This window comes from Orycteropus afer, unplaced genomic scaffold, assembly GCF_000298275.1.
Source record: "Orycteropus afer afer isolate SDZICR_OR568_19922 unplaced genomic scaffold, OryAfe1.0 scaffold00271, whole genome shotgun sequence".
NCBI lineage: Eukaryota > Metazoa > Chordata > Mammalia > Tubulidentata > Orycteropodidae > Orycteropus > Orycteropus afer.
This window is the reverse complement of record NW_006921858.1, coordinates 2,050,785-2,061,276: the sequence shown is the minus strand read 5'-3', so window position 1 is coordinate 2,061,276 and position 10,492 is coordinate 2,050,785.

The window sequence follows — 10,492 nt, the reverse complement described above, 5'->3', positions numbered from 1 at the left end:
TATATATATATATATATATATATACATGCACACATAACCTGTATCTTCTCTCTAGAGATGATATTCCTTCTATCGTGATTATGTGGATGCAGGAATGTAGCCCATGTCCATACCAAACTGCTCTGAGTCTCAAATCAAACACACAAGCTGACTATGAAAAAGTAAAGCTAGACCATGTAGGTACTATTTAATTGACTATGTCATATTGTAGATCCAGAAAGAATGAATATAGGCAATCTGCTTTTACCCATTTTTGATCATTGTGATCTGTTTCAAATGCAGGTTTGAGTACTTTGCAAACACAGACTCTGTCTTCTTCAGCTTTATTTTCTTAGAAACTTTGTCTGTAGTCTGCTACCCATCTGTCAAATTGTCATACTGTGGTGGCTTGCATGTTGCTGTGTTACTGGAAGATATGTCATTGGTATTTCAAATACCAGGAAAGTCATCCATGGTGGACAGTTTTTCACCAGAACTTCCAGGAAGAAAGACTTAACAATCTACTTCTGAAAATTAGCTAATGCTCTGGATCACAATAAAACATTGTCTGATTTACTTGCTTTGGACATATCATCAGAAGGACCAGTCACTGGAGAAAAACATTGTGTTTGGTGAAGTGGCTGGCAATGGTGAGGAAGAGTCTCAATGAGATACCCACTGCTATCAAGTCGTATCCTACTCATGACGACCTCTCCTTAGGTTTCTGAGGAGGTATCACTACGGAAGTAGATTGCCCAACCTTCCTTCCGAGGAGTGGCTGGTGGGCTTGAACTGCCAGCCTTCTGGTTAGCAGTTAAATGCCTTAGGCACTATGCTACCAGAGCTCACCTCAATGAGATAGATTGCCATAATAGTTGCAACAATGGACTTGAACTTTTCACTGATCATGAGAATGATACAAGATGGGGCAATGTTTCAGTCTGTTGTACATTAGATCATCATGAGTTGGAGTCAGCTTGTTAGCATCTATCTATCTATTTAAATGTCTATCTTGAATGTAGTAGGTGCTCAACAAATGCTTGGTGAATTTAATAAGTGATTTGAAAATGTTTTTGCAATCAAATTTTGTCTATATGTGTGTGACTACTAAGTGGTAGTATTAAGGAAAAGAGTCCTGGACTTCTTCCTGACCCTTAGGCATGTCATTGATCAATTCCAACTCATAGCGACCTACATAACAGAGTAGAACTGCCTCATAGTGTTTCCTAGGTTGTCATCTTTTTGGGAGCATAACACCACGTCTTTTTTTCAGCATAATTGCTGGGTGAGTTTGAACTTCTGACCTTTGGGTTAACAGCCAAGTGCTTGATCACAAAGCCACCAGGAATATGTAAGAATGTAAGAACACAAAATCTAACTTTAAATCAAAAGAGTTAGATTTAATGTCCCAGATCATAGTCTGAAGCACAGAGACCTGGATGGGGTAAAAACCCCACCAAATCCACTGCCATTGAGTTGATTCTGATTCATAGCAACCCCATAGGGTTTTCAAGGATGTAAATCTTTATGGTAGTTGACTGCCTCATCTAACTCCACCAGTGGAGTGGTGTGTGGCTTCAAACTGCCGACCTTTGGTTAGTAGCCCAATTAACCCTAGCACCACGAGATGTTCTTGGATGGGGTCAAGGTGATACAGACTGCAGGAAATTAGCTCAGAAATATAGGAGATCAGAAGGAGATTTGTTAGCTACTAAGAAACCCAAGGAGGGGTTGCTATGAGTTGGGGCCGACTCAATGGCACATAACAAGGTCTGTCAGGAATATTGAAGACCAAAATTATGCTGATGTTGCCAAGTACCATCCAAAATTTAGATCAGGGTCATCAAATCTTTTCTGTAAAAGCACCAGGTAGTAATAATTTAGGCTTTGTGGGGCAGATAGTCTCTATTACAACTACTCAACTCTGCAGTTGTAGCACAAATGTTAAGTATAGACAAATGGGCATGGCTCTCTTCCAATAACTCATTATTTAAAAAAACAGGCAACTAGATTTGGCTTGCATTGTATAGTTTGTTGACTTAGATTGACAGGCAACATCAGGAAAGGGCTAAATGTCTGTGGGTGAACAGATGGGCAGGACATGAAGGAATTTACCTATAAGCTTGAAAAACCAAAAACCAAACTCACTGTCATCAAGTCGGATCCAACTCATAGAGACCCCTCCTTGGGTTTCCGAGGCAGTATCACTACGGAAATAGATGGCCCAACCTTCCTTCTGAAGAGTGGCTAATGGCTTTGAACCACCAGCCTTCTGGTTAGCAGTCAAATGCCTTAGGCCCTACACTACCAGAACTCCTCCTATAAGCATTGGTTGGGTAAAATATTTCACAGTGTTTTAGTCCCAGACTGAGAACTAAAACCCAGGAATCCTGTCTTTTCATCCAGTGTTCCTTTTAATAATCCTTTTCTAAACATATGCTTTCCTTCTTTTTGGTGCATTTCTTGCTCTACTGTGAGTATTCTAGACAAAAGAATTTTTATATTTAATTTGTTATATCTTCATGCCTGCTATGAACCAAACATTTAAAAAGCAATTATAAATGTGATGTCTTCCTATTTTAGGAAATTCACAGTTATGATGAATATTAAATCATAATCATCTCATTTGCTTCCCTTTAAATTAATTTCAAGGTTGCCTACATCTTCCACTCTTAAAGGTCATGAATGCTAAGATTTAATGTATCTGAATTGTTCAAGAACTAGCACACCACCACAATGGCCAAGCATTCTTGCCAGAGTTCACTCTTGGTCTCCATCTTTAAGTTTCACCTTCCCATACCCAGATCTGAGGTAGTTAAGATTACTTATCAACTTGGCTGGGGCTAGTTTTGAGTGGATGGGCAGCTGGTGGTAGTTATTCCCCATGATGAGACTGGCAATTAACTCCATGGTGGAATCTGCCATGAGCAGCTGAGTAGCTGCTTTAGGGATGTGGTCTGCTTCCCGTACATAAGGAGGAGATTTGGGAATGGTCTCTAGCTTTTGGCACACTTGAACCCTGCATGTACCCGAGTCTTGATTCAGTAGCCTTTCATGCTCTGCTGATCTTGGGACTTTCAATGGACTTGAATTAATGGCCTTCTGTGTGGTTTGGTAACATTGGGACTGTGCCTTTTTTGCTTGTCAACCTTGGGTTTGTCAGCCTCAGCAGCCATTAGCTGCCTGAGTGAAGAAAGCCTCCAGCTTCAGTGGGCCAGAAACAGGAGGCAGAGCTGAAGCCCAAGATTGAGGGGCTTTCCCACAGTCCCTAGAGCCTGGTACTTTGAACTCAGACTTAAAGCCTCCAAAACTATAAGAGAATAAACTCTCGTTTGTTCAAGCTATCCTATTTGTGCTATATTCCTGTCAGAGCTGCACTGTTGTTGTTGTTGTTGTTTGCCATCAAGTCGGACCAACTCATAGCGACCCCTCCTTGTGTTTCTGAGGCGGTATCACTATGGAAGTAGATTGCCCAACCTTCCTTCTGAGGAGTGGCTGGTGGATCTGCACTAGGTAACTAAAACACCATCATTAAGGTCCCTCTTTCCTCTTTGATGCCAGAGCTCATGCCTAATGTCTTCATTTACAAAGTCTCTCTGTTCTTAGTTCACTTGTTATGGATTGAATTGTGTCCCCTTAAAATATGTGTTGAATTCCTGGTCCTTGTCCCTGTGGATGTGATCCTGTTTGGAAATAGGATTTTCTCTTTTTATGTTAATGAGATTATACCAGTCTAGGATGGTTCCTAAACATGATCACTTCTGAGTAATTAAAATAGAATAGACACAAAGACACACACAGGGGAAGATAGATACCATCTTCTTCTGCAAGGCAAGGAATGTCCAGGAACCAAAGAACATCTGGGGCTACAGACCAGGAAATAATTGACAGGGCTGAAACCCTGATGTGGACTTCTAGCATCCAGAACTGTGAGGAAATAAATTTCTATTCCTTAAAGATGACTACTTGGTCAATCATGTCAGGAAGTAGCATATAATCAAGAACTGATGGTGTTGAAAGAAGTTCAAGCTGCACTGAAGGCACTGGCAAAAAGCAAGTCTCCATGAATTGATGGAAAACCAATTGAGAAGTGGCAACAATTGGATGCAATACTAGAAGCACTCATCTATGCCAAGATATTTGCAAGATAGCTACTTGGCCAAATGAGTGGAAAAGCTTCATATTTGTGCCCATTCCAAAGAAAGGTGATCCAACAGAATCCATAAATTATTCAACAATATCATTAATATCACACACAAGTAACATTTTGCTGAAGATAATTTAAGAAATGGTTGCAACAGTATATTGATAGGGAACTTCCAGAAATGCAAGCTGAATTCAGAAGAGGACATAGAACATGGGATATCATTGCTGAGGTCAGATGGATCTTGGCTGAAAACAAAGAATACCAGAAAGATGTTTGCCTGTGTTTTACTGACTATACACTGTGTGGATCATAACAAACTATGAATAATATTGCAAAGAATGGGAATTTCAGAACACTTAATTGTTCTCATATGGAACATATACAGAGACCAAGAGACAGTTGTTTGAACAGAACAAGGGAATACGTTGTGGTTTAAAATCAAGAAAAGTATATGCCAGGGTTTTATCCTTTCACCACACTTATTCAATCTGTATACTGGGAAAACAACCTGAGAAACAGACTTATAAGAATAAGAAAATAACGGCAGAATTAGAGGAAGATTCATTAACAACCTGTGATATACTTGCTGAAAGTAAAAAAGACTTGAAGTACGTATCAATGAAGATCAAAGACAACAGCCTTCAGTATAGATTACATCTTAACATAAAGAAACCAAAAATTATCACAACTGGACCAATTAGCAATATGATAAATAGAGAAAATATTGAAGTTGCCAGGGATTTCCTTTTACTTGGATCCACAATAAACACGCAAGGAAGCTGCAGTCAAGATCACACAATGTATTGCACTGGGGAAATCTGCTACAATCAACTTCTTGAATGTGTGAAAAAGCAAAGATGTCACTTTGAGGACTTAGGTGTGCCTGTCCCAAGCCATGGTATTTTCAATAGCATGATATGCATACAAAGGATGGACAATGAATAAGGAAAACTGAAGAAGAATTGATGCATTTGAATTATGATGCTGGTGAAGAATGTTGAATATACATTCTGCCAGAAGAAGGAATCGACCTGTCTTGGAAAAAGTACTGCTAAAATGTTCATTAGAAGCAGAGATGGTGAGACTTGTCTTAGGTATTTTGGACATGTTATTAAGAAGGACCAGTCCCTGGAGAAGGACATTATGCTTGGTAAATAGAGGGTCAGTGAAAAAGACCTTCAACGAGATGGATTGAAACAGTGACTGAAACAATAAATTCAAACATAGGAACGATTTTGAGGATGGCACAGGACCAGGCAGTGTTTCATTCTGTTGTACGTAGGGTTATTATGAGTCAGAGCCAACTGGATGGCACTTAACAATAATAACAACAACATATATGGCATTTATGTTAATCAGCGCTAGGTAATTAAGACACCATATTCCTGGTTGCAGAATTCCTCCATATATCCTTATATCACAGGTTTTCCTGATAGTCCCACCTGCCTACCCCAAAATGGCTTCAGAATGTCTTTTCACCTGAGTAAAACACAGGTGAATATGAATAAAAGGGTAAAAAGAGCTATCATGGGTCATTAGTTGAATGATCACTATTTCATACTTCCTTTTTAAATCATGCTTCAGGTAATTTGCTCTGTCTTAATTACCTGTAGTTATGGGCACGCCTATCAAGCCCTTCTTGGTTAGGGCAGGTAAGAGAAAGCCAGAGAGATGGAAGTTCACTGGCTGTGGCTGCACCTTCCATTCAGAGCAGATGGCCCTGGAGAGATACCTCCTTACCATGCGGGACTATGAGTCAAAAGGCACATTCTACCCTTGTTACAATACTATTCGCTAGGTTTGGAACACAGTCTAAGAAAGTCAGTTTGACTTGAATCTCAAAGGAGAATAAGTGGATAAAAACCTGGAAGAACCTATTGCCTGGACTTCTAAGAGTAATTTGTAACCAGTTAATAGTGTGTACTTTTACAGATGTAGTATTTTGGAGGACATGTCAATTTTCTTAATTTTATTATTGCCTCTCTATCATTATATCAAAGGTTCTTAAAGTAGGACTTCCTTCCATTCTTAGTTGTAAAGCAATGGCAAAACTCATATATAATTGGACTTTTTAAAAAATTACTCTGTGATGGATATTTTATTATGATCTTAAAAGCATGGCCTTACCTAGGTCCCTGATCTTTTTTTCTTTCTTTTCTTTTTTCTTTTTTTTTTTAATTTCCAACACTAGTAAATCTAACATGGGGATATTTATCACCTACCATGTTAGCAGGGGCAATGGTGGTTCAGTGTGAGAATTCTCATCTTCCATTCAGAAGACCCAGATTGGAATCCTGGTCAATACACCTTATATGCAGCCATGTTGTTCAATGTGCCACATGTCAGTGTAGGCTTGTGTTTTGCTATGATGATGAACAGGTTTCAGTGTAGCTTTTAGAATAAAATGGACTAGGAAGAAAAGAACTTGGTGATCTACTTCCAAAGATCTGTCAATGAAAACTCTATTGATCACAATGGTCCAGTCCATCAAAGATACCGAGGATGGCACAGTTCCTTGGATGGCAAGGAACAGCAACAACAACAACAGCCATCTTAGTATTCTTAGTTCTGAATTCCATGGAGTCAAACTGCTTCCAGCTGTACAATTTGGCATAATGTTAAGAAAATAAGGTGTCCTGTTTGGATAACAAGAATTCTTTCTGGAGAAAACCACGGTGAAGGCTTGATATTCTGTCAATGGTATTTAGTAAAATCAAAAAGCCCTACAATAGGTGGGAAAGTCCAAACCATACCTCACAGCAGACAGATTCCAAGTCATTGGGTGGGTGTCAGGGAGACTCTGCTGGTGGTCTGCTTGTTCTCTGAGGAGACTCTCATGTCTTTTCCAGGGCAGAGGTATAAACTACTCTGAAAATTACAGGAAGGATACATACAAGTTCCTAAGTGACCATCAAATATTAAAATCATATTTAGAGCTTAAATATGCATATGGTTTTGTTTCTTCTTCTACATATTTTCAAGTCCTTCTCAAGGTGGCACTACAAGCATGTTTATAATTTTTGTAAGTGAAATTTCACTTTTTTTTTAGGAATATTTTTTAAGCTTTAAGGCTTAAAACATATTCTTTGTAGGGTTGAAGTGAGCTCCGTTCTGATACCAGCACAACTGCTCTTGACTCCCTTCATTCTCCACTTTTTTCACCATCCAATTCCTTCTGGATATTCTTTACTAAGCATAAACTCACACCAAGGGTGCTCAGCTAGAGTCCCACCAAGGATACCAAGAACTCCAGATATTTTCTTATTTCCTTCCTTCTCCCTCATCAAAATGGACAGTCCTGAATTTTGTTTCTTCTTTATTGGGACTAACCTGAGTTGTTTCCCCATTTTGCATAATGTATTTTATTTACCTAAGGGGAGTGGCTGGTAGTGCATCGTAGGGGAGATGTTGTTGGAAAGGGATGGTCAAATTGCATCTCCTAGGTGCTAACTTATTTCATTTTTGTAGAGTAGTCTTACTCCTTGTTAAAACTAATTAGCCTTGCAAAGTTGGAAAATAGAATAAATTCACCAAGTTTACTAAATTGTAAGCTCCTCGAGGAAAGAAACAATTGCATCTATTTTCAGTGTCTAGCAAGGCATTGTGCCTTTGATGGACACTTAATAAAGATAATTTTTTAATAGAATGACTATCATTATCTGTAGATTGTTATGCTCAATCAATGTGTAACATTTAGAAGCATTTAACAAGTCATTTGTTCATGCACTGTCTGTTTACAGTGTATTTGGAGAATAATAACTGGGATTTCATTTAGAAATGTTAACATCTGTGTGTAATCTGCCTTTGTGAGCTCAAACTTCCCATGGCTATTTACAGTTCTACATTGGAGTCACTCACTCAATGGCCAAATTTAAGGGCACTTTGATGGTTGATTTGGGCCCTTATGGGTGTAGTGACAGTTTGTATGTGTGTGTTTGTGTGTATGTGTATGTGATTAAAGTTCTATTTTAATTTATGTGAATTCAACAGCTCTATTCCTTTGCAAAAATATAAAACTATTTTTTTTTTTCTCTTGAAGTTTCCTGAATTTAAAAAGTGTTGTTGTTTTTAGCTGCTATTGAGTTGGCCTCTGACTCATTCACAACGGAATAAAACACTGCTTGGTCCTTCACCATCCCCATGATTGTTTGTAGATCTAACTGCTGTGTTCCATAGGGTTTTCAGTGGCTGATTTTCAAAAGTAGATCATAAGGCATTTCTTCCTAGTCTGACTTAGTCTGGAAGTATCACCGAAACTTACTCAGAATCATAGCAACCCACAAGCCTCCACTGACAGACAGGTTGTGGCTGTGCATGAGGTACATTGGTCTGCATTTGAACTGAGTCTCCTGCATGGAAGGTAGAATTCTCACACTGAAATACCAGTGTCCTCATACTTAAAAAGTAAGCACAGAAATAAACAAAACAGTGCAAAGAGACTAAATAAAGCCTGGATTCACACAGTAAAAAAAAAAGAAACCGAATCCACTGCCATCAAGTTGATTCCAACTCAGTGACCCTCATTGGGTTTCCCAAGGTGGTAAATCTGTATGGAAGTAGATTGCTCCATCTTCCTTCTGTGGAACTTCTGGTTACCAGTCAAATGCCTTAGGCATTGTGCCACCAGAGATCCTTATATTCATGCATGTGTTATTGTTGTTAGGTGCCATGGAGTCATCTCCAACTTATGGTGACCCTATGTATAACAGAATGAAACACTGTCCAGTTCTCCACCAGCCTAACAATCCTTGCTATACCTGAGCCCATCATTGCAGCTACTGTGTCAATCCATCTCAAGTCTTCCATCCATCAAGTCTTCCCCTTTTTTGCTGACCCTCCATTTTACCAAGCATGATACCCTTCTCCAGGGGATGGTTCCTTCTGACAACATGATCAAAGTAGGTGAGACAAAATCTGGCCATTCTCTCTTCCAAGGAGCATTCTGGCTGCACTTCTTCCAGGAGAGATCTGTTAGTTTTTCTGGCAGTCCATGATACTTTCAGTATTCTTCACCAACACCACAACTAAAACATCAAGTCTTCTTGGGTCTTCCTTATTCATTGTCCAGCTTTCACATGCATATAAGGCAATTGAAAATACCATGGCTTTGAGTTAGGCACAACTTAGTCTTTCAAGAAACATCTTCTCTCTTCAGCACTTTAAAGAGGTCTTTCACCAAGTACAATACATCATCATCTGATTTCTTGACTGCTACTTCCACGACTGCTGATGGTAGAACCAACTAATATGAAATCTTTGACAATTTCAATCTTTTTTCCATGTATCGTGATGCTGCTTATTGGTTCAGTTGTAAGAATTTTAGTTTTTCTTTATATTGAGATGTAATCCATACTGCAGACTGTAGTCTTTAATCTTCATCAGTAAGTGCTTCAAGTCATCTTCACTTGAAAGTGAAGCAAGCAAAGTTGTGTTGTCTGCATATTGCAGGTTGTTAATGGACTGTTTTTGACCATTTTGAATCAGACAACCATATTATCTACTATGCCAAGAATGACTAGTTCCTTGAAACAAAAAATGTTTCAAGATCTGTTCACACACATTAATGTGTTTATGTAAAACAATGATAAACATTTTTTATAAGGAAGCATATTAAAATCATATATTTCAAGTTTCTATATTAGGTAGAAAGATGAATTAAATGATGACTGAAGCATTTTCTCATTCCAATGTTCCATACTTAATACATCTATTTGATAAGTGGCTACTTAGAATAATATACAAAATTAAAGTGTTCGTTAAACAGACAATTTTTCCCCATTTAACGGATTGCAGCCCTTTATCAAAGATCAGCTGATTATAGGCTGATAGATTTTTTCTGGGTTCTCAATTCTATTCCATTGGTCTATATGACTGTCATTGTACCAATACCAGACAGTTTTGACTACTGTGGCTGTATAGTAGGTTTTGATAAATGGGAATGTGAGACCTACTTGGTTCTTCTTCAATAGTGCTTTGCTTGTCTGAGATCTCTTTCCTTTCCATATAAAGTTAGTGATTGTTTTTTTCCATATCCTTAAAGAATGTTGATGGGATCTGGGATGGGATTGCATAATGTATGGATTTGCTTTGGGTGGTATTGACCTTTTCACCATGTTCAATCTTCCTATTCACAAGCACGGTATGTTCTTCCATTTATGTATATCTCTTATGGTTTCTTTAAGAAGTCTTTTGTAGTTTTCTTCATACAGATCTTTTGTATCCCTGGTAAAAATTATTCCCAAGTCTTTTATTTATTTTTTTTTTGGTAGCTATTGTAAATGACAGTGATTTCCTTATTTCCTTTTCAGCAGTCTCTTTGCTGGTGTGGAGGAATTCAACTGATTTTTGGATGTTGATCTTCTATCT